At 34.7% G+C, this 26,890-nt stretch overlaps 1 protein-coding gene across 4 annotated transcripts in view; it reads left to right on the forward strand.

Annotated features, from left to right (window-relative positions):
• LOC111051304 (angiogenic factor with G patch and FHA domains 1) overlaps positions 1-26,890 on the forward strand; it is a 118,429-nt gene that overhangs the window by 53,709 nt on the left and 37,830 nt on the right. The window contains exon 10 of one of the 4 annotated variants that reach the window (XM_022337790.2): positions 2,731-3,750. The exons of 2 other annotated variants lie outside the window; for them this stretch is intronic. The gene's annotated coding sequence lies outside the window, so the exon portion shown is untranslated. Of the gene's footprint in view, positions 1-2,730; positions 3,751-26,890 lie in introns of those variants that run through there. One more of the 4 variants, XM_022337791.2, reaches the window with a different exon arrangement.

Genomic DNA, 26,890 nt, shown 5'->3' on the forward strand with positions numbered 1-26,890 from the left:
CATCTTTCAACAAACGCAAGTTTTTGACGGCTTTTGTATCTATATAAAATTATTAACACCGGAAAGAAAACCTTTTCTCAGCGTTCCATTAGCGACAATTATCTACAATGCTTGTCAATTTGAAAGGGAATTTAAAGTATTCTTCTCTTTGTCTTATTAACAAATTCTCTAGAACTTATTAATTGATCCACAAGTTACTACTATATATTGATGGAGAGAAGCGATATGCGAAAGATGTTCATTCCAATTTGAAAAAAGTTGTAGAATTTTCCTCTGAACTGATCAAACTGGAAATTTTTCCCATCTCATCAGTTCGTAGTTTGAGCTGTAATTTTTCACTATGAAAGTTGGAAGATGATCCATCATCAGCATTCAGACAGTTTGAGACTTTTTAATATGATCAAAATTGTATCATTTCTGTATTCATCGTACTGTATGAACGGTGTAGAAAATTCTAAAACTTGGAACAATGTGATCAATATTGAGTGTTGACAGCAAAAGTTGAATTAAGTTTTAAAAGGCTGTAGACTAGGCTCTATTTCACTTATTACTATTCCACATTTTTCCTATTTAATGCTTTTGCTAATGAGAATTTTAATCATAGATTCAAACCTGTGCTTCAATGCTTGGATAACAAATCTATTCTCAAAGCTTCAACTGCCTCCGTTGCTATTCATTTTATAAAAATGCAATACATATTATATGGCTTTTCCAAAATAAATTAGTACTTATTTCCATCACATAAAATATTCAAGTATTGGAAACTACTGTTTTTTTAATACATTTATTCTGCCCGTCTACTCAATACTTATTCACTCACTTGAAAATTACATTAATGTTGAAAAATTTTGTGAGTAAAATTTTTAAAAAGGGTACTTAGATTTTTTATTTTTATTTCTTGATAATTAAGAGTATCACTAACCAAAAAGTTAATATTAATCTTTAATGAATTATTCTTTGCACGGTGGAATATTTTACATTTTTTTACTATTCTATTGTCTTGAAAAACAATTTGGATTTTCAATAGTTTTCACTGTCCAAAAACATTTACCCACGGTTTCATATTTGACTATTTGTATAGACTAATTCAAATTCAAATTCAAATTTTATTTATTCAAACTCACAATATTTACAATCAGAATCAATAAGAAAAACAAAAACACACAGCTCATTAAGATAAAACATAATTAATAGAAGATTAATAAAATAGATACTGGTATGTTTTATTAGAAAGAAATTTGTGAATTGGAATAAAAAATACTACTTGCTGGAAGTATACAATACTCCACGTTTGCAAGCAGGAATGAATATCACTTTAATTAATTTTAAATGCTTGAATAAATGGAGAAAGAAAAAGAAGAGAGAAAGAAAAGGCTAGCAAGCATTCACTCTCACATTCACTCACCTTGCACACTTTCCAATAACAGCTCATCTTACTAATGCTTATTGCAAGCCACCAAAATTACATTTAAAATACGAAATAACATTAAATAAGGATTCTAAATGGTCAGGCATAAGACCTCTGAGCCATCTAAGAACTCTTTTTTTGAAAACAAGTTGATTCTGAACTCTCTTGATTTCAATTGGGATGTTATTAAAAAACTTGCGGCCAAGAAATACAAACGATTTCTGGAAACAAGTGGTATATGATCTGGGAAGTCTCAGTAAATCAGCTGTCACTCTCCTTGTTTGATAGCTGGGGACATCCCTGAGCAATGCATGACCACCGTTTCCAGACATTACAAAGAACATATACAGGACCTTGAGAACATACATATATCTAAGAGACTAATATAAAACTTTCATTTTTCTGAATATGACGTTTGTTATTGAATCTTAGAGATTAGAGTTTTGCTATTAATCATGAAATCTCAAAATAGCAAAAAGCATTCCATTGCAAAATCCTATTCATTTCTATTACAACTGTTCATTCATTCTGCTAATTCATCAACTTATTCATTTTGCTATTTGGTTTACTTTCCAAACTCTTTCCAATACCGCTGCACTTAAAACGCTTCACGCTTTACTTTGTCAAAAGTATTCTTTCGCTATTGAAACTGAAGTTTACCTTTGGACTTGCTTGTGTATGCTTTTTAAAGCTAATTGTCTTTAAGTCATTGTCAAATTTAATTGATTTTCATCATTATAAAAAGTAAATTCGTATGGCTTTTGTTAGTGGGGAGTCCCTTGCGGGAAAGTCCCACCTCCTGAATATATAATTTAAGCCGTCAATGGGCCTCACGACTGTCATACTTCAGCCGTGACCGACAGTTTAACGTGCCCATCCGATAACACGGGAGTGATCTGGTTAAAAAACTTTTGGTATTGAGAGGGTTTGAATCCGGGATCTCTATGCTGCTACGCAGGCACTCTATCCACTAGACCACGGATCACTCATTATAAAAATATATTATCATAAATGTAATTAAATAATTGTCACAACATTCCATGACTTATCTTGCATTCCATAATCGTAGACCATCCCAAATACTCTATTAAAAAAGCAAGTCACATTTGCTGAATGAATCAGCCAGGATTCACTGTAAAATCGTAATCCCCATTATAGAATATTTATAAGCGATTAACTGGGAGTCATTTTTCTCCAACTTTGCTTGCATGATAATTCGGTTAATTCTTCAAATTCTTACTCTTCTATGCTGATTCTTTCTCTTTCATGGATTTTCATCATTCAACGCCGATGAAATTTCAAATGGCTTGTTTTGCTTATAGGTGGCGAGCCAGTTGACATATTGTTACCAGTGATGACCGTTCTGATTATGGAATCGGCTGCTTAGTAATTTCATGGAAGAAAGTTCTGAAATTATGGACTAATCGACTATTTAGCTTATTATTGGATGTCAACTGTGTTGACTAATTATTTATGTCAATAAATTTAGGCTTGGGTTGAGTTTTCTTCCTCAATCACTTTGTAATGAGAGTTTCAATGTATCTAATCTTGCTGTTATTCATAATTTTCAAATCTTGTTCGGTCTTTAATTTAATTTAATTTAGGACGAAATTTTAAAACTTGAAAACTTATCAAAATTTGGGAGAGAAATAGTGCAAAGAGTATCCTTAGTTGTTCTCTCCTGGTCAGTGCTTACTTGTACGGTAATAATCGTGATAAAAAAATCAACTTTCAAAGGCAATCAGAATTATACAAAGTTCACGCACTAAGACATACTCTTTTCACTGTTATCACAAGTAGGTTCACTGTTATCGGGTCTTGCAATAATTTGAATCAACAAACACACATACACAATGACAAAAATATAGCTTTTTGACTTCAGCTTCTTGTGATTTAAGATAGACAATTCTAGATTATTTATCTGTAAATCTCAATAAAAAATTAAAAATAAATTCTCCCTATTGCAACTTCAAAATCCAATTACTCGTCAAATGAACCCCGTAACCAATGTCTGACCTTGAATAGCGCCAACTCCTTTTATTTAGATGTAGTTTTCTCTTTTTGAACTGAGTTCCATAGATAAATTTTGCGTGATAATCAGTTCAAAACAACTACAGTAACACAATAATGAAAAGTGAAAAAGATTTCATTCATTTAATGGACGATAAAAAATGGAAGGATATATTCATTGGAATGATTTTCGAAACAATACCATAGGTAGGTAATATGGTTTCCAATTTTAGTATACCCATTCATTTTACTTCAAATCAAATATTGAATGTTTTCTTTAACCATAGTTGTGTACACTTGTGATATTTGTGATAAAATACTTTTTTATTTTATTTGAGTGTTTTACTGTAGTCTATACGGTATTTTCTCAGTGCTAGTGACATTCAAGAGCATCCATTGATTATAACTATTTGATATTTGTGATGTTTGCAATTAACTGTAAATAATCTTGTCATTAACCAATTTAGTGTTCATGTTTGAAGTACATTCATAGAAAGATAGGGTTTCCTTTTGATCTCAAAGGAGCCAAGAAAAAGTTGCTTTATCGTGATATTTTTCATGTATAATTGTCGACACTGAGTGCTACGTAGACTACGATTATATTCAAGAGTCTTCAGAATACAGTCACGGTCTTATAAGTTGATCCCTGGAATGATTTACCTCTTCCAGAGAGGACGCTAACGCTACTGTGCATAGCAATGAAATTTTGAGTTGTATCCAGCTATTTGAGTCAACCCGCCAGCACGCCGTAATTTTATAACTATAGTCCAAACAAAATTACTTTTGACTTGGAGAGGCATGCGCAGCAGAGAAAGGTAGAAATATGCCAACTGCTGTACTCTTATAGTCCATACAAAATTACTTTTGACTTACAGAAGTATACGAAATGGAGGGAGATCAACCAGGGATACAGCGGCGCGATGTTACCTTTCTAAACCGGCCAGCGTTCTCTAATTTCTAGTGAGTGTTTAAGTGAGAAGAGAAGTATCTTCTCTGAAAGCACTGAGTCGACTCAGTCTAATCGACAAATTGGCAACTGGGCATCTACCTGTATGACTCTATTCAACCACTACCACCGTGAACAAAGATTTTGCGAATAGAGATGTTAAACTTGGAGGAATTGTCTTCACTAGCACTTTTAGTTCTTTTCAACTAGTATATACTAGTATATTTTTAACTTCAGATAGGTTTTCTTTAGCATTTTCAACCATTCTCACAGCGCTACTACAATAGTGCATTCGTGTGACGTCTCCTACACCAATAAAAACACTAGCTGATATAGATCAGCTGTAATCAACGAATTTTGGTGTAGGAGCCCTACCTGTGCTGACGTCACATGAATGCACTACGGCTTTGTTTACGGAGGTGGTGATTCATCACTGTAATTGGCTGATCTCCCTCCATTTCTCTGTTTCGCGTATTTCTCCAAGTCAAAATTGGTTTTATTTATGGACTATAAGAATACGCAGTTGGCATATTTCAACTTCCGAAAAACTAGAGATCTTCTTATTGGACCACACCTGTACCTTGTAGTGAGTTTAATTATTGTGGTTCTATGGTGGAATATTTTATTCAAGTATAATAATAGAACTAGATTTTTGTATTTTTTCCAAGATAAAATTCGGATATTGTGTAAGCCTGTATTGAACGCTGCGAAGTTTGGAAGCACTGGGACTCAAGACACACCCTAAAGTCATCAATGTTGATGAATATCTATCTATCCATCCATGCCTCAAATTACGAAAACAATGAACAACGATTTGCGTTTGTTTTGAAGCCTCAGCTTTCCCCGGTTTGGGTTAGCCGAGACTAGTGGAGGGAAAGCTATCATTAGCGGTCATTTTTCTCCTGTCAGAAGCCACCGGGCTGCGATATTATCAGGGATCCGTCCGTTTCCGATCTAATTGAAAAAGGGAATCGATGGCTCGGCCTCGGCGCAACTTGTATTCTTTCACGTAGATCTGCTCGGCGTTGGTTTTATATCTTAATCCCGGTGTAGGTCTACTTGTGCTGGGTTGAGTGGAAGGCAGAATGCACACGCCAGCTATTAATCACCCGTTCGACGAAACTTGTCTGACTAAGGTCATACACCTCTCCGGTCAAATCCTAAACTGCAATCGCTTCATGCCGTTAAGTGCTTTTGTTATACGACCCCCTCTGATACTGTGTATTCATACTTCCATACATTGAGACAAGATACTCTGATTCCTCCTCTGATACTTGTATTCATACATTCAATTCAATTCAATTCAATTTTATTTCCTCAAAAAAATCATATACATATCAGTTATACAAAATAACTAATAACAATAATAGTTATACAAGAACAAATCAAGGAAATATATTTCCCCACTTAGACTATAAATCCGTGTGTGGGGAAAGAATTCCTATCTAGAAAAGCCTTAAGAAATACAGGATAATCGAAATCATTTCTTGAAAAACTTTTAAATTTTACTTTTTTTCTAAACAAAAAATAAACTTTAATTAAACAATAACTTCAAATGTAGAAAATAAAATAGGTTAAATCTATTACTGATATAGGTTGGTGCTATAAGGTCGAAAGAGTTAATAGAGCGCTGCATCAAAAACAAGAAACTAAACACAAGCAAGAAGAGAGAGAGAAAAAGAAAAAATAACGAAACACGGAAAAACTAATGGCTTATAACAAAATGAAAAATGGGAATATCTGTAGACAAATATCCAAGACGAAACCTAGGTGTAGGGTGAATTGACAAGGGCATGCGAAGCATCCCTACCAATGTTGAATAGCCATTGGACTATTTTTCTTTTGTAAACAGGTACACTGCGCCCCTCAGCCTCCTGGATTGATGTAGGCAAATTTCGGTAGAGGAGGTGCACAATGTGGAATGGGGTGTTATTTGCTGGAGCTAAAGTGGCTCTAGGAGTACCAAATCTGAAATTTAATCTATGTCTAGTTTGGTAATTGTGTGGTGATTCAGTAAATATTTCTGCTTTGTAGGATTTGGTAAAGGAGAGGAGGGTTTTTATGTATATTTGTCTGATATTAAGGACATGGAATTCGGAAAAAAGTTGTTGTGTAGGGTATCGCATGGGTTTATTTAAAATTATTTTTATTAGGGTTCTCTGAGTGACAGCAAGAGGCCGCAACAACGCCGCCGAGACGGCGTCAATATCAATATCAATATCTCATTGATATAAGATACTTTGATTCCTCCTCTGATACTTACTTGTTTGTATGCATACATCATATTTCCATACATTGATACAAGATACTTTGATCACCCCTTGTGATACTTATGTATGCATACATCCATACATTGATACAATGATGATCAGTGCTATGCTTGCATCGATTAATAATTGAATGCTTGTTGGCAGGCCCCAAATTCAAATTAAAAATTATTTTATTCTTTAAAATGCACTATACAATAAAATTTAGTAGTATTATTATTACAAGAATACCCCTACAAGACTATACGTCTGTGTGTAGGGGTGAGTTCCAGTAGGTTACTACTAGGCTACTGGATCTAGATCTATTGCGTTTTATCAATTTATGGCCTACAATGGCCTGCATGATTTTCTAGTACAGAAGTAACTACATTTCACTAACTTGATAGCTAAATAAAACACATTAATAACATATCATAATACCAAAACATATGGTACTGTAAATTATAGTTTTAAATCCTTAACAAAGATAAAAGATTAATGAAAAAGTAAATTCAAATGAAATGAAAGTAATAATATCAAACAAAACATATTGAAGATTTCTTAGGTAATAACATGTTAACATTTCTAAATACCCGGGCTATAAACAAAAATATGTTTATGCTAACCGAATTTGCCATACTTATGAAACACGAGGTAAAAAAAAATCTGGTGTAGCGCACTCACACAACTTTCCTTGCCGTTATGAAAATTGATCACCTGACGCTAGTGTTCCCGCGCATCTCAAGTCTACTATTCAAAGATTTGAGCCAGCTGGTGACTGGGCAATAACGCTGGAGACACACGAAGTCTGCTATCTCTTCATAGTGAATTATTTAATAGAATCAACAGTTTGCATTATTGAATAAACACATTTTCTCGAATTTCGAGCTTATTTTCAATTTTAGGTAGAAATGTCACTGAACATTGGTTGAGTTCAAAGCCACTGATCAATTCCATCGGATTTTTTTTTACGTTCAGTAAAAAACCTGATCACAGATTAGTGACCACAGATGAACCACAGATGAACCACAGATTGGAAAGTCGGCTAGTATCTTGACGCCATAATCCGCCATCTTGAAGGAAAGTGTAGCATTGAAATACAGCAGTAGTTCTAATTTATAACAAGATGATGCAGTCATGTGTCGTGGTCTTGGTGCACTTAGATTGATACCTTCCATTTTGTGTGTATTCTGTGGCTGAACGGTTGCTCATTAGTCGTGACTGACAGATGTTTCCCTTGTTGATCATATTTTGTAAACAAAACTAGAACTTAACCTATTTCATTGTAATCAATTAAAATGGAAAACCATCAGGTGATTGGAGTAGTTTTAAATGCTTTGTAAAATATTATGAATGTTATTGAATTTATGTAATCATGCATTTCTCTGCTCCCAAATACATTATAATGGAGTCCATCATTTGTAAACAACCTCATATTCAGCCATGTATGTTTACGTTCAGCTACTCTATTTACGTTCTTTTCTATCGGTGGAAAAGTACGATTAACTGATCAGTGAACGAACCGGATATGACGTATTTTTTTTCTTATCAGTTGGACCAAAAACCTTGAAGAGGTATAAACGTACAATACCTATGCCTTCCCAATGCTAGCTCTTACTTGAAATTAAAGGTTCCATTGAGGTATTTTAGCACGAGATATTATATGATATATTTTTTGTAATATTATAGATCACAAAAATCTTCAAGATCTTAGTATGTAATAATCTCCCAGGCTGTCCCCTTAATGGCCGATTTCAATTCCAAATAATCTAGCGCTGCATGTGAGTCTATGCATCGTTCAACGACAAAACAGTACATCGTTCAGGCCACGTTCACTCACCGATCTCCTCGTTCACTCACCGATTAGTGGCTTTGAACTCAACCATTGATTGTAGATATTTTTATGTTCAATCTTTTCCACTTGAAAGTTTTTGTTTAAATTGTATCTAAAGCCTGATAATTGGGATTCTATCTGCATTGATGGGGCGGAGCTCCTGAAATTTTCACAGATATGGACTTGTGGCAGTTGATAAAGCTTATCGATGACTATTTTAGGTATGAATTTGATCAAAATCGTTGGAGCCGTTTTCGAGAAAATTGCAAAAAACCCTGTTTTTGACAACATTTTCGCCATTTTAGCCGCCATTTTGAATTGCATCAGATCGAAATTGTTCGTGTCGGATACTTATATCGTAAATTTCAAGTCATTCCGTTAATTGGGAGATGAGATATCGTGTACACAGACGCACATACACTCATACACACACACACACACACACACCACACACACACACACACACACACACACACACACACACACACACACACACACACACACACACACCACACACACCACACACACACACACACACACACACACACCACACACACACACACACACACACACACACACACACACACACACCACACACACCACACACACACACACCACACACACACACACACACACACACACACACACACACACACACACACACACACACACACACACACACACACACACACACATACAGACCAATACCCAAAAACCACTTTTCGGACTCAGGGGACCTTGAAACGTATAGAAATTTAGAAATTTGGGTACCTTAATTTTTTTCGGAAAGCAATACTTTCCTTACCTATGGTAATAGGGCAAGGAAAGTGAAAAGTAAATTCAAATGAAATGAAAGTAATAGTATCAAACAAAACATATTGAAGATTTCTCAGCAATAACATGTTAACACTTCTAATTGCCCGGGCTATAAACAAAAATATTTTTATGCTAACCGAATTTGCCATACTTATGGAACACGAGGTAAAAATACAGGATTATTCCAGTTTCCTATCCATAGACTGACTCTTCTCGAAAAGGGACCGTATTATTCAGGACTCAAGTGTTTTAATTGCATTCCTGAGGATATAAGGCTGTTTAGCAGCTATAAGTTATTTGTTTCAAAGATAATTAGGACACTGGTAGAGGCTTGTCCTTATACCATTGAGGAGTGTTTTAGAGCATTCATGTGACTCCATTCTAAAAATGACATGTTGTATGCCACTTGAGCACCGCTCAGAATTTGTGGCTTCACACAACAAAAATATAATAATATAATATAAATGGGTAGACTGTTTGTGAGTTTGTCAGTAGTATATTTAACACATTTATTTTATACATTTATTTATGTGACAGACGAGACCACATGAGAAATGAAGAAATAAGAAGAGAATTGGGTGCCTTCAACATGAATGAAAAAGTTGTATGTCATCGAAACGAGTGGAGGGAACATATTATAAGAATGCCAACGGAAAGAATTCCTTTAAAAATTTTAAATTACCATCCGATAGGAAAAAGAGACATTGGTAGACCTCGGAAAAGATGGCAATAGAGGAAATCAAATAAGAATATAGGAGAAGCTGATAAAGAAATTCAAAATTAATAACATTTTATACTTGTATAAGCTATTTTTTAGATATAATATATTCCTCCAAAACATTTAAATTTCTTGTAGAATGCTGTTGTGAGTCGGAACAGGCAAAAGCCTAATCCATGAAGGCAAGAAGAAGAAGAAGAAGAAATGGGTAGACTGGGCATTTGCCTGATAATACAGGCTACCGGAATTGTAAAATGTAAATAGTAAGAAAAATTCAAATCAAATCATTTATTTGCCATACAATAAATACATATTCAAAACATAATAAAAGAAAACACTTAATTTTATAATCAAAAGTATAAAATAATTAAAATAAAAATCAAGCATAAATAATACCAAAATCATAATTAGATACTTCTCAATGGTAATCCGGCATCACCAGCAAAAGCAATCAAGTCTTGCCCGCTGGTGAGAGTTGCAATCAGCTAGTTACATTGTTGTTTCCTAGTTTTATACAATAATAGAGAAAATAAATAATCCACGCTTAAAAATATGTTTTTAAAAATTAGATAATGCTTTCAATTGAAAAGAAATAGTTTTCTCTTAACCAATTTTTAGTATTTTGTAATTAATTTTTGCTTCCAGATCAAAAGGCAAATCATTTATGAATCTTGTACTTATATAAATGAGCTGTCTTCTAACTACTGTTAGTTTTGTTTTATAAATTCTATATTTATAGGTTGTATTTGGTCTAAAATCATATTGAACTATATCATTTAATAAAAAATTGTTTTTATACTTTATAATATATTTTGCTAAATTTTTCAAGTACAATTGCCTTACAGTCATCACATTAAATTCTTCAAATAGCAGATTAGTTGGATGCAATCGAGGTTTATTCAATATTGTTTTAATAATACACTTTTGAAATAAAATGAGAATTATAAGCTGATATCTTACGAACTATTAGCTTTTGAAAATTTAACTGATAAGATTTAAATACCATACTCTTTGCTCTTGTTCAAAAAGGATCACAGGAAGAGGCCATACCACAAGCTGCGAACAAACCTCATGCCTCCCACCCCAATGACATTAGAAGTGAATTCAAAAATGAATGTCTGAACTTCAAACTGGAGAACAGGAAGAACTTAAAAATGTATGAACTTCAAAATGTATGGAGAACTTCAAAATGTTTGTCTGAACTTCAAAATTTATGGATAACTTCAAAATGTTTTTCTGAACTTCAAAACTTATGGATAACTTCGAAATGTTTGTCTGAACTTCAAAATGTATGGAGAACTTCAAAATGTTTGTCTGAACTTCAAAATTTATGGAGAACTTCAAAATGTTTGTCTGAACTTTAAAATGTATGGAGAACATGAAGATCGTGGTGGAATACATGACCTGTTTGAATAAATATTATAGAACATGGATTGAAGTTTAGTTTCTAAAATCTCGAAGTAGCTGTTAGAATATTTTTCTAAGCAGAGCAGTCACCAATTGCTCTGCAGAGAGAGGATTTTCCGTTAGGAATCGTCTGAAGAATGTTAAGAGGTCTACAGTTTTGTGGTTGAAAGACGTAATCTTGTTATCTCTTGTTATTCACTTCATAAGATATAAGTAACATTGATTATTTGCTTTTACATTATAGTGATAAGGGGGGCGCCAGTAGAACATTTGCCTAAGGCGCCATTCACCTAAGCCCGGGAGCTGCTTGTTGGTATGAAATGTACATTGATCACATGAATGGTAGGGGTGACTCACTTAATCACGTTCTCATTTGATCACGAATGGTGGTTTAATGATGAACCGACATTCTTTTGTTTTTTCTAATCACTGGAAATTTATTAACAGCGCATGCATGTTGGTGTTGTTAAGCCGGGTCTACACGACAACGATATTTGCGCAAACTTGGCTCAGAGCCAGGTTTACGCAAATCTGGCTTTGAGCCAAGTTTGCTCAAACCTCTGTTCACACGACACCAACTTTAACACAAACGTGTATTATGAACTAAACCATATATAAATTCTATAAGAAGTCTTTGAAATGTTTATAAACTTGATATGAATAGTAACTCAAGCCTCCTCCTCCTCCTCCTTCACCTCCTCATCTACTCCTCCTTCTCGTCCTCCTCCACCTACTCCTCCTCCTCGCCCACCTACTCCTTCTCCTCCTCACATTACTCTTCCTCCTCCTCCAACTATTCCTCCTGCTCCTCAACTACTCCACCTCCTCCTACTCCTTTTCCTCCTCCTCTTCCTCATCCTCCACCTACTCCTCCTCCTCCACCTCCTCCAACTCCTCCTCCTCCTCCCACTTCTCCTTCTCAATAATAATAATCAAGAATACTGCTTATCAAGTAAAGAGTGAATATCTATTACATTACTATCGAGTAAATAAGATAATTATTATCCATTAAAAAATCTTCCTTTTTTTGAGTATTTTTGAGAATTGACCTCTCACATATTTAATCTGAAGGTGCTGAATCCGAATCTGAAATCGCTAAATCTCTATGTTCATTTTGAAGCGATTTAGGTTTTGATGAATAGATGAGACATAATCGTTTCCTAGAAAATTGACGCAAACCTGGCTGAGATTGATCGAAGAAAGCACAAACCTTCAAACCTCAGAAATTTACAACGATCTCCCGTCTACACGATGCAAACCTGGCAGGTTTGTACTAATATCGTTGTCGTGTAGAAAGCACAAACCTTCAAACCTCAGAAATTTACAACGATCTCCCATCTACACGACGCAAACCTGGCAGGTTTGCGCTAATATCGTTGTCGTGTAGAAAGCACAAACCTTCAAACCTCAGAAATTTACAACTATCTTCCATCTACACGACGCAAACCTGGCAGGTTTGCGCTAATATCGTTGTCGTGTAGACTGGGCATTAGGAACGAGAGCTCGGTGGCGCTTTCTATATGTCTGATTAGAGACGGCCTTGACTTCTAGAACAATCTAACTTATGTCTATCTGTTAAATCGTAGGGTTGTTTCGTGTGTTAAATAACACTTGAAGGGCCTATTGCAGTTTTATGTTGTGTATTGTATCCCTCAAATTCCTATCAAGTATTGTCTTTTTACTTTCCTTGCCATATTACCATAGGTAAGGAAAGTATTGCTTTCCGTAAAAAAATTAAGGTACCACAATTTCTAAATTTCTATACGTTTCAAGTTCCCCTGACAATTGGCTCAAAAAAGTGGCTTTTGGGTATTGGTCTGTATGTGTGTGTGTGTGTGTGTGTGTGTGTGTGTGTGTATGAGTGTATGTGCGTATGTGTACACGATATCTCATCTCCTAATTGAAGGAATGACTTGAAATTGACTTAAGGTCCTTACAATATAAGGATCCGACACGAACAATTTCGATCAAATTCAATTAAAGATGGCGGCTAAAATGACAAAAATGTTGTCAAACACTGGGTTTTCCGTGATTTTCTCGAAAACGGCTCCAACGATTTTGATTAAATTTGTACCTAGAATAGTTATTGATAAGCTCTATCAACTGCCACATGTCTCATATCTGTAAAAATTCCAGGAGCTCCGCCCCATCTATGCAAAGTTTGATTTCAGTTTCCCAATTATCAGGCATCAGTTACTATTTGAACAAAAAATTCCAAGTGGATAAGATTGAGCATGAAAATCTCTACAATTAATTTGCTGTAACATTTTCAATTAAAATAGAAAGTAAGCTCGAAATTCGAGAAAATGTGATTATTCAATTTGCAACTGTTGATTCTATTAAATCATTCACTATGGAGAGATAGCAGACCTCGTGTGTCTCCAGCGTATTGTCCTGTCACCAGCTGGCTCAGATAGTAGACTTGAGAAGCGCGTGAACACTAGCGTCAGGTGATCAATTTTCATAACGGCAAGGAAAGTTGTGTGAATGCACCACACCAGATTTTTTTCTATAGAATAAATAATTTTAAAAAGGGTACGGTACTTTTAGATTAATATTTTTATTCCTATCAAGTATTTATTCAAAGACTCACAAATGAATCGGCTATCACTCTTGAGATATGCTGTATTTCACTAGAGAACAACATCATAAGTAGTCGATTTTGAACACGATTACATGACATTTTAAAAGCCTCTCAGCTCTTAACAAAATATCCAGGAGACCGTTAGCAGCTGTGGGCTTGTATTTGCACGAGAGTTGCTGATAAGAGGTGTCTCAGTCACCTCAGTCAAGTCTCTCTCTCCTTACAATAATAATTTACCACCCGTGCGATAATCTCGGGTTGTCTACTAAATAGCACTCGTTAACAGTATAATAAGAGGCTAGTGACACTGGCAAAGCTGACCCAAAAACCGCACCGCAGGTCTAGCCTAGAATCTGGTCTACAGCTCTAGATACAGATAACTTTATTTATTATGTAACACTATGTTTACTGTTACTGGAGGAAATTTTATGTGAGATTTAGATGTTGACCTTACGACGATTTTATGTTCAACACATCATACACTTGAAAGTTTCATCAAAAGTGGTACAATCATCCTGAATTCATTCTCTGTTCTGAATACGTTAATTTTTACTTTCCTTGCCCTATTACCATAGGTAAGAAAAGTATTGCTTTCTGAAAAAAATTAAGGTACCCCAATTTCTAAATTTCTATACGTTTCAAGGTCCCCTGAGTCCAAAAAAGTGGTTTTTGGGTATTGGTCTGTATGTATGTGTGTGTGTGTGTGTGTGTGTGTGTGTGTGTGTGTGTGTGTGTGTGTGTGTGTGTGTGTGTGTGTATGTATGAGTGTATGTGCGTCTTTGTACACGATATCTCATCTCCCAATTAACGGAATGACTTGAAATTTGGAACGTAAGGTCCTTACAATATAAAGATCCGACACGAACAGTTTCGATCAAATGCGATTCAAGATGGCGGCTAAAATGGCGAAAATATTGTCAAAAGCCGGGTTTTTCGCGATTTTCTCTAAAACGGCTCCAACGATTTTGATCGAAGCTGGCTCAAATGATTGAATAGTAGACTTGAGATGCGCGGGAACACTTGCGTCAGGTGATCAATTTTCATAACGGCAAGAAATGTTATGTGAGTGTGCCACACCATATTTTTTTTTTGTTTCAATAAAAATCTGGTCTGGCGCACTCACACAACTTTCCGTGCCGTTATGAAAATTGATCACCTGACGCTAGTGTTCACGCGCATCTCAAGTGTACTATTCTAAGGTCTGAGCCAGCTGGTGACAGGACTATAACGTTGGAGACACACGAGGTCTGCTATCTCTTCATAGTGAATGATTTAATAATAGAATCAACAGTTTGAAATTGAATAATCTCATTTTCTCGAATTTCGAGCTTATTTCCATTTTTAGGTGAAAATTTTACTGAACATCAATCGTAGAGATTTTATTGGGAATCTAAAATCAAACTTTGCATAGATGGGGTAATCTCCTGAAATTTTTACAGATATCGGACTTGTGGTAGTTGATAGAGCTTATCAACGACTATTCTAGGTATAAATTTGGTCAAAATCGTTGGAGCCGTTTTCGAGAAAATCGCGAAAAACCCTGTTTTTGACAACATTTTTGCCATTTTAGCCACCATCTTGAATTGCATTTGATTGAAATTGTTTGTGTCGGATACTTATATTGTAAGGAGCTTAAGTTCCAAATTTCAAGTCGTTCCATTTGTTGGGAGACGAGATTTCGTGTACACAGACGCACATACACTCATACACACACATACAGACCAATACCCAAAAACCAATTTTTTGGACTCAGGGGACCTTGAAACGTATAGAAATTTAGAAATTGGGGTACCTTAATTTTTTTCGGAAAGCAATACTTTCCTTACCTATGGTAATAGGGGCAAGGAAAGTAAAAATGTAGTGTTAGTATGCAATGGGTCTTGCAAGACCAGGCTTTACATTGTCATTTGTGAAAATTAGATGATTTTTTAGAAATGAAATTGGAAAATGAGAATGAATTATGGCTGTAGAATGAAATGAACTATATAAAGAGTCAAACCTAAATTAAGAGATACAATTTAATTTCAGTTGTATAACAGTATATTCCTCGTTCGAAACTCTATACTCTTAAAATATAAGCCTTTCAGCCTATTAATTTCATTTTTTGTACGTGTTTCATCCCTGAGTTTTACATTTACAGCCCATCAATACAAAACAATTTATTTGATCTTAGCTGCTATGTGATGTCTTCACTGAGAATGTTAACAAGCATTTACCCTCCACCCCATTCTATATAATAAAATACACATGGAATTCTGTTAGATATTTTTTGAAAGTCATCTTGATACCCATTTTAAAAAACTAATTTTTCATTTTTAAATGTTGAAATTGACTAAATTCTACGATAATCCTATTATATTAAGCGAGCAATCTCTGTATATCTTTTTATATCTGGTTATTTATGTTCAACGGATCTTCAAAACGGCTTTAACGATTTTCACGAAATTTGGAACATAGTAGGTTTATGATATAAAAATTCGATTGCACTAGGTCTCATCCTTGGGAAAACTCGCTGAACGATATTAAAAGGATAATTCATCCTTGACTGAAACAGCTGAGACTTTCGTCGTCTGTGGATTTATTTATTCATATTTTTTTATGTTTATTCATATAATTAATTTATTCATAGTACAGTAGTACTTCAGATTTCCAACTGTAAAAGTCAGTGAGATAAGTATCCTACACACTAAACTAAAATTATTCTCAAATGACTAAATAATTATGAAAATGTATTTCTTGATTGAAACAAAACAAGGCAACTACGTTGGTCAAAGTAGTCTGTAGTCGCTGTAATTAATCATTTTTAGTTTCATCATATTAGCCTACAAGAAGGACGTTAGCGTTATTCACTCAAGAAAATTTCACTGCTTTTGTCACGTGAATTTCGTAACGAAGTTAATGAAAACTCTGCTGCTTAATTTCATCCCCTTACAGAGAAAAAATATTGTGAAATAGGCAAACTTTTAAAGTTTAACTGGTCTGACAAAAAATAAATACTTATACCACAGAAAAGAGCAATAGTTCAAAACAGAAACGTTGTTCATTACTCCGTGCTTATACTTCTTCTTCTTCTCCTTCTTCTTCTTCTTCTTCTTCTTCTTCTTCTTCTTCCTCCCAGGATTAGGCATACATACCTATTCCGGTTACAAAGGATATAACTTCTTCCATCGTGCATAATTATTCTACTGAACATCAAATAATATTCTAAACACACTAAATTTATAATAACGAAGAAATTGTCGAAAAAAATGAAAACACACAAACATAGCTTGTGGTAAGGCTCACCGCAAGATATGCAGGAAATTCAAAGCAGTGATGAGAAGGAATGTTGTGGTAGTGGTTTGAATAGGCGGACGTGAATGGAAGCTGGAATCACCGCTTGACCATCGGTCAATGTAAACACATCTCACATGCCACAAATCCATTATAATTTGGCAGTGAGTTTATAATGGTTGCACAAGCCACATTTCAAACTGTCTACTGTCTTGTTAATGAAAAACATGTATTATGTTAATTTGTAAATGTTTACATGTATGTGAAGTTATCAAATCTATTTATTAAATTGTTACATTTTTGTATTGACAGCCCTCAGAAACAGACCCCTTCTTCTTTTTTCAACGGCCCCGCTTCCCTCAAACAAATTCTGTAGTCAAGTTTAGACTTAGAACTCAGGGTTCTTAATTATGTCTCACGATGCATTATTCAATGTATTAACAAGTTGGTGACAGCTCCTTTGTTTTTAACTTATATTCATAACTTAACAAACACTGAAAGAATTGAACTATGGCACAGAGAAGATAGAGTATATAGAATCTAGAAGATAGATATAGAATCTTCTACTTTGTGACTATGACTAATCAAAAAATAACTGTAAATAGGCCTACGCGTTTTAAAAGAATCCTTGTTATTGTGGACGTAGATTAAGAATGATTGTTTTTGAGTCTGTTGTTGTATTTTCAAATGTAATATAGGAATGATATGAAGAAATTTCACAACAATCAACCTTCACAAGTCTAATTGAAAAAATGATAAATGCTTTAGAAACGTATCGTAAAGGTAAATAGTTGGTGAAAAGAAACTCTTAACTCGCACACCGCTTTCCAGCAGATACTTAGTTAATCAGATTGAAATTTCGATTATTCAGTCGTTCTTGGAATAAAAAATACCCCTTGTATTCTTATCTTCGAATACACTTCTCAGGCCATTGACATGAAATTATGTAGGAGTTGCTAAGTTGGTGATACACGCCTTCAAAACCAAGGAGCTGTCTGATTGGTCATTCGGCTCAGTAGTCGCCATTTTACCTTCACAGCTCACTACCAATAGGAAGCAAGCAGCTTGAGAATTTTACGCGCCATTGTCATTGTCCAATAAACTGCTCGTTGAATTTGAGGCGTGACTTACTAGCACACCCACTCCCATATTTTTTGCTGTCTTGAGTGAGTTCTGCTTTCCTCCGCTAGGATTATTTTTCTTTAAAATTCTCGAACTAAACAAACACATACATAAATACAAACATATTCACACATAAACATATTCTTAATGTATATTCTAGAAAAACAAACACAGTATGTATTCATTCATTTTTATTCATTCATTCATATTCAAATACAATACAGGTACAAACACCAGGCATTCTAAAATTCCCCATGACTTGAAGCGATTCCTGCCTTATATTCTTGAGAAAAACTACAATAAATATGAAGTTGCATCGTGATATTGTGTTCAAGCAATTAACATAAACATAATAGTCCTGCTAAAGATTTTAAAAATATGTTTCAGGAGAGCTAACTTACTACTCTTGCTAGAAAAAGTATTGGGCCTAGGGGTGCCAAATTGCTAAACCCTGCCCTGGTATTAATGTATATTGAATAATATTTAACAATCCAGCTCAATATAATTTTCTACAGTTTCGTTTATCAATAACATTTTCTAATTCAGTTTACTTGATACAAGGCATACAATGAATAAAATTACTCTGACAATAATATTGTCTTATAGAGATAATATAATAATTTAGTATTGGCATTAAAACTTGAAAATGGCCAAAGTAGGCCGAAACTAGTTGTTGAAATGTTTTAAAGATTTAAAATGTTTTAGATAAAAAGGGTACTTCATGTTCTTATATTGTTTTTATTAATGTTTTATAGAGGTTTGTTCAGGCATTAAGCTGTAGACTCTTGAGAGCGTAATTCTTGTATTAGTTAATCCAACCGACTTCTCAAATTTTCAAATCGTTGCTCTTTTTTAGGATAATATGCAGTAGATAATAATAAATTATGCATTGTGAATCAAGAATCATCGTCATCCCTCCATAAGATCGACTATTTTAATAAATCAAAATTCGGAGGAGGAACAGATTTGGGCTGTGTCTGTTGATCCTCCACCAAATTATTCTAAAAAATAATTGTGTATCATTAAATCATTAAGAGAATAAGCTTTATAATCAAAAGCCCCTGATCTGATCTGTAGAACTGTCTCTCCATCGAAGGGCCCCTCTCCAGTATTTTTACTTTCCTTGCCCTATTACCATAGGTAAGGAAAGTATTGCTTTCCAAAAAAAATTAAGGTACCCTAATTTCAAGTTTTCTATACGTTTCAAGGTCCCCTGAGTCCAAAAACATGATTTTTGGGTGTTGGTCTGTGTGTGTGTGTGTGTGTGTGTGTGTGTGTGTGTGTGTGTGTGTGTGTGTGTGTGTGTGTGTGTGTGTGTGTGTGTGTGTATGTGTGTATGTCTGTGAACACGATAACTCCATTCCTAATTAACCGATTGACTTGAAATTTTAAACTTGAGATCCTTATACCATGAGGATCCGACAATACGAAATTCAATAAAATTCAATTCAAGGTGGCAAAAAAAATGGCGGATAATTACTAAAAAACCATGTTTTTCACGTTTTTCTCAAAAACGTCTCTAACGATTTTCTTCAAATTTATACCATGGATAAATTCATAAGCCCTATCAACTGGCATGAGTCTCATTTCTAGGAAAATTTCAGGAGCTCCGTAATATTCTTGAGAAAAATGGCGGATAATGACTAATAAACCATGTTTTTCACGTTTTTCTCAAAAACGTCTCTAACGATTTTCTTCAAATTTATACCATGGATAAATTCATAAGCCCTATCAACTGACATGAGTCTCATTTCTGGGAAAATTGCAGGAGCTCCGTAATATTCTTGAGAAAAATGACAGTTACTAAGAAACCATGTTTTTCACGATTTTTAAAAAACGGCTCTAACGATTTTTTTCAAATTCATACCCTGTATAGTTATTTATCAGCTCTATCAACTTGCATGTGTCTTTTTCCTGGGAAACTAATGGGGGGTCCACCCCATCCTTGAGCAAGGAAAGTTGTGTGAGTGTACCACACCAGATTTTTATTCTATTCATGAGCTGAATGCAATAAAGCAAACCTGTTGAATAACTAACAAATAGAATATTGCACAGTTGATTTGTTCCGAGCCACTTGAGTGACCTTGCTTGTAAGACCTTATAAAATGTCAATAGTTAGCAAACGCTTTCTTGTCGTATTTTATAGTTGGAAACTCAGACGAATAGATTGACAGACAAATGACAGACGTGGCTTTCAGCTTTAAAGATATTCAAGTGTCGCATAAGATCTCTACCATTAGGTACTTGCTTGATACCAACCATTCTAGAAATACGAGTATTTATATTTCTCCATAACACCAACTCATTCTGTCATCAATATCTTGTTTGCTGATTTACAGGTTGTAAGTTTGTCTTTTCGGCATTCATGTGTTTTAAATAGCTCCGCTGTCTACTCCACTGTCCATTAAAGAGCACTGAAATTGAAATTGAATTTGCGAATTATCATAAATCTGTCATGCCGCTGAATCTATTCAGATTGTTCAAGACACCTGGTCGACCTTCAATTGTTCATTACACTTAACTAGAAATGTGTGTTTGTGAGAGGATGTATGCTATACTATACCTACATGATAGACTATAAATATACTTTCCTCGTTCCCCCGTCAATAGATGTGGATTTAAAACTACCCTGTCAATATTTTTTTCTATGTTGATTGCCATTAAAACTAGTCACAGAGAAATTGAAATTTATTTTTACAAAAGAAACATTACAATATACGATATATTACAATAATATATAACTGAAAATAATGGAAGAATATTCTTTTAAACAAGCCCTGAGTTAATACAGTGTGGGGTCGTTCATGTTCCATATACATTTTTTATGGTCTTGACCAGTATGGATACAATGTTAAACTAGCCATTAATTTCCAATGAGACAAGCCATTATTGTCATTTTACTACAAATCTTACACTATGAAAAACTATAAGAGCCGGTTTCCGAGCTCGGTATTTACCTAAGTTCTAGACTTTAACTGGCTTTAAACTCTGGAGTCAGAAAATTGGCTTTCCGATAGACACTGGAGTTTAGAGATCATGTTAGACCCTGGAGTTTATAATTTCGCTTTCTGAGTGAAGGTCTTATAAGTCCAGGACTTAAATTAGATTCTCGCCTCTTTCCGAGTCAAGGATTTATCAAAAATCTTTAAGTCCAGGACTTAAAACAGCGTGATTTTAAACCCTCGACTGGGGTAGGGTTTAAATTCAAGTTCTAGACTTAACCGAGCAAACACAATTCAGTTATTGTTTTGGAGTAGAAAGCCTAATAGATATCATGGAATACCTAAATTATTTGGATTAGTCCATCTAAATTCATAATTTATAGTTTGCAAGTTCATTTTGGAATACAATTGTATCAGAAATATGCGTAAAAAACTAACTTTTTTTTACGACTGTGACATAACCTAAAAATGTTCAAGCCAAATAATACAAGGATTGCCTTGGAATTTGTATTCCAATCTGAATGTTATTATTCAATGTTATATTCAAAATTATTAATAATAATAACAATAATAAATTATTACCCCAGTTTTTTTCAAAACAAATACGTTTTCAAACTCAATAGCCTAATTAAATTTTTATTCCAAAATCACTGGTTAGGATCAATGATCTATAATAGCATAACGTAAAATGAGATGTTTATTCATTCACCTTTCAAAGGTTTTGCTTTGAATAGGCCTACAAAGAAATCGAAACGTATTTTTACAATATAGTTTGGAGAGCATGCTCATTTGAATTGTCCCGCTGTAATCAGCTGTTTCCGTTTTGCTATAATGCCAACAATACAACAGCAAAATATTGTGAATTTCCCTCACGTTTACTGCGTTAAAATCCTGGACTCAGATAAGTCGAGAACTTGATAGACTCCGGAGTTTAGAAGATAAAATCGTGACTCAGAAAGTCAATTTAGACCCGAGAGCTTATTTTAGTCCTGGATTCTGTAAGTCCAGAACTTATAGATCCCGAGCTCGGAAACCGGCCCTTAAAGATCAGTTCATCCATTGTTGACCCAAATAGTTCTGAGATTATGAGAGCAGTAAAAATTATATAGTCTGCATACACTATCACAAGTTGATTTCAAACTAGTTCAAAAGGCTTCCTTCTCTTCAGTCTCCTGGTAGGATCTTAATAACAACAGCCTGATATAAAATATGGACATATGTATTGGTTGCTTGGTCGTCAATCCACCCTAACTTTGAAAAACAAGATCATTCTATACAACCAAATCTTGAAACCAATTTGGGTGTATGGGATCCAACTATGGGGATGTGCCTGTCAAAGTAACATCAATATGATACAGAAATTTGAAAATTAAAGAATATGGTCAACGCTCCTTGGTAAATCAGAAACAATGACTTGCATAGAGATCAACGCATTCCATTTGTGTTCAGTGAGATAAGTCGATTTGCAATGTGGGGTGAGTCGAGACTCCATCATCATGTCAACTCTGGGGCAAGTCAATAATTTAAATGTGAATTTTCAACCGGTGGAAATAGAGGTGTTGATTTTTCGTATTGCTCGAATGATGAATTGATTTGCAATCTGAAATTAGCATTAAAGAAGACACGAAATAGAATTAGCTATTTGACGACGTTGTCCAACCGCAAATACTTTCGAAAAAATGATACCAATGTACCTGGAATACATTCTAGAGAGTATTCTAGGTACATTGAATGATACAGTCAAAACTGTTACAGTGTACAGTCAATCAATAACTTGAATCAAGCTATGAATATACACGTATTGTTGAGCTTCAAATATTACTTTCATCTTGAATAGTCTCAAGTTCTGTTTTCCACTTGCATTTTCGCGATGAGTAGATTCAATTCATGGTTGATCTGTTGGTGAACAATAGGCTTACCTATCAGGTAAATTAATAATTTGTAATGATAATTTGCCTACCAGGAAAATTTTTTGTTTCGCTTATTTAGATTTTGAACTCCATTATGTCATCACTCATATTATTATCCACAAAGTTAATTGATGAAAACCTCAATGTATGAACAAGATGGTTTCCGATTTACTCATTTATTCATTGAACGAGACAAATAAAAAGCTAATTACCTGTAAAATTTATTTTTCAAAAATAACTGCAATTACCTGAAGCTTCTATCTCTATGTCTTGTTTTATTAATAGATCGAAGAATTTTTATTCACTCTTAATCATCCTACATTATAATAATTATTATCATGTTGATTATTATAACATGATAAATAATTATCATCATTCACAATCCTATACTATTAAACGAGCAATTTCTGTTTATATGTTTAGATGTTTATATGTTTGTATTTCACCGGATCTCGGAAACGGCTCTAACGATTCTCACGAAATTCAGAACATAGTAGGTTTATAATATAAAAATTCGATTGCACTAGGTCTCATCCCTGGGAAAACTCGCTGAAGGACATTAAAAGGATGGATAATTATTATTCATCATTGGAAAAACAGCTGATAATAATTATTTCGTCGTCTGTTGATGATGGAAGTGAGTGAGCGAGTTCATGTGTGTGGGACTGTGTCAAAATTATGATTCAGCTGTTGAACTTTTGTAATCATTCAATCAGGTACTTAGTGCCGGTTGCAAAAAAGCAGGGCTATTTTCAATCCTGATTAATTCCAGTAGATCCATATTTTTGGAATGGTCTTCTCTGATTTGGTTCAAGTGAAATTAATCAGGATTAAAATTTAACCGGCTTTTGTGCATCCGGGCCTTTGTGAGGGAAATTTTTGCATTCTTTTGGGAATTAATCTCAATTTACTGTGATTAGATAGAACATTTCTGTATGAACTATGAATGTTATTATAATTTCTTCTTTCGTAATAAATGTATTGGCAGACCAAGAAAAAGGTGGGAGAATGTTTGAAGGCGGAACAGGTATCAATGCCTACCCCTGTAAGAAGACGACGACGTAATAAATGTTTTATGCTTCTGCACTCCAGAGCGAAGCTCGGTCCCCGATATTTATTGTGAATCTCGAATAATATCAAACTGAAATGCATTGCTCTATAAGATTTTTAATATAATTTTCCAGTACGGGCTTGATGTATTTGTTTTTTTAAGAAAGTTACTTGATTGTTTAGGAGCTAAAACATAAAAATACATTGGTGACTCAATACGGTCAACCTAAGTTACAGATTTACTGCCTGATAACCGTAATCAGTCCGTCAATGGGTTTGTTTGTCTACGTTAGCTGCATGCATACAACAGAATTTACGTGATTGAAATGATCAGCAACTTCTTCAAGTTTATTTACGTTATAAGTGACCAAAACAACGTGAAATTACGCCCGTCAATAAACGTCGTATGAGTTGTTTTTGAGCACGTTTCCAATCAACAACTGTTTTTGGCGTGTTTTCTCCCTTATTCCACCCCGCTTTACTGGGAAAGCTGTTGTTCTAACGGCCTGAGCGCAGATTGAAGATGACCACAATCATGATTTGGATTTGGTATTACTGAGGACAATAAAATTTTATGACTTGTAATGGCCAGGGAACACGTGGCTCTGTTGTGATTGTGCTCTTTCCTTATAGCTCTTGATGATGGCTGCTGCTTCGGGTATTCGTGATTGACCGCTACAGGTGATTGACGGTTGCCAGTAAACAACGTGTACAATACCTTCAACGCCCGTCTCATTATATCAGACATTCTTCAACCAAGGTACTTCTCGAGTGAGGATATTTGGTTCATTCATGAAATGAATAGGAGAATCAAAGAAATTCATACTGTAACTGTATTTTCTAATAAGGGATCTTTTATAGTAAGTGATTGTGTACAAATTTGAACACAAACTTTTTACTGTAGCAAGTTGGTACAAACTTTTTGTAAGTAGGCTACAGATCTATGGTTGGAGTCAAGCTTCCTGATATGTGTGGAGTCACCTCTCATATATTTGGGAAAATTCTAAGAGATCTCATTATTGGCAGAAGTTTTAATCCTAAAAATCTGGTGTGGCCACTACCTCCGTAAACAAAGCCATAGTGCATTCTGGTGACGTCAGCACAGGTAGGGCTCCTTCACCAATAAAAATTTGTTGATTTCAGCTGATCTATATCAGCTAGTGTTTTTATTGGTGTAGGAGCCCTACCTGTGCTGACGTCACCAGAATGCACTATGGCTTTGTTTACGGAGGTAGTGGTGTGGCGCACTCACACAACTTTCCTTGCCATTATGAAAATTGATCACCTGACGCTAGTGTTCACGCGCTTCTCAAGTCTACTTATAAACAACGATCTGAGCCAGCTGGTGACAGGACAATATCGCTGGAGACATACGAGGTCTGCTATCTCTTCATAGTGAATCATTTAATAGAATCAACAGTTGCCAACAGTTTGCAATTATTGGATAATCACATTTTCTCGAATTTCGAGCTTATTTTCAATTTTAGGAGAAAATGTTACCATAGATGAAGGATAAGTAAGTAACTATAGTAAGGATAAGTAATAACTATATTATTCTTGTCTCTGATGTTACTGAACATCAATTGTAGAGATTTTCATGCTCAATCTTTTCCACTCAAATTTTCCTGTTTAAATTGTATCTGAAGCCTGATAATTGGGAATCTATCTGCATTGCTAAAATCGATTTTTGCATAGATGGGGCGGAGCTCCTGAAATTTTTACAGATATGGGACTTGTGACAGTTGATAGAGCTTATCAATGACTTATTCAGGTATAAATTTGATCAAAATCGTTGGAGCCGTTTTCTAGAAAATCGCGAAAACCCTGTTTTTGACAAAATTTTTCAATTTTAGCCGCCATCATGAATTGCACTTGATCGAAATTGTTCGTGTCGGATCCTTATATTGTAAGGACCTTTAGTTCCAAATTTCAAGTCATTCCGTTAATTGGGATATGAGATATCGTGTACACAGACGCACATACACTCATACACACACTCACAGACCAATACCCAAAAACCACTTTTTTGGCCTCAGGGGACCTTGAAACGTATAGAAATATAGAAATTGGGGTACCTTAATTTTTTTCGGAAAGCAATACTTCCCTTACCTAAGGTAATAGGGCAAGGAAAGTAAAAAGCTGCCAAAATTCTTATTCAGCTAGAGCATTAAAACTTCTATGCTGAATAAGCTTACTAAATTCAAGGTTAAGGCTACTACACAATTAATATCTCATATTCAGAATTTTCTATAATAATGTATTACTGAACATTTATATTCATGTAAAAATATTCATGAGTTTCATATTTCACTGCTCTGTTTCATCATCTAAACTTGATGATGTTATAATGGAATCAGAGAGAATTATATGTATTCATGTATTCTCATATTATATAATATCATTGAGAAAATATAGCACAAGAAGATATCCCATCAAGGTGTAGGGTGTTTATGTTTCAATTTTCAGTGTTAACTCAAGTTGATAGTCCTAGTACTTATTTTTCGTTAAGATATGTGATGCTGGTAGTCTCTCATCCTGTACCGTTCTTACACTCACACCCGGCCAGAACAGTAATAATAGACAGTTGTCGACAGTAATCGGCTTGAGTTAACAAAAAATCTGCT

This window comes from Nilaparvata lugens, chromosome 2, assembly GCF_014356525.2.
Source record: "Nilaparvata lugens isolate BPH chromosome 2, ASM1435652v1, whole genome shotgun sequence".
Taxonomy (NCBI): Eukaryota; Metazoa; Arthropoda; class Insecta; order Hemiptera; family Delphacidae; genus Nilaparvata; species Nilaparvata lugens.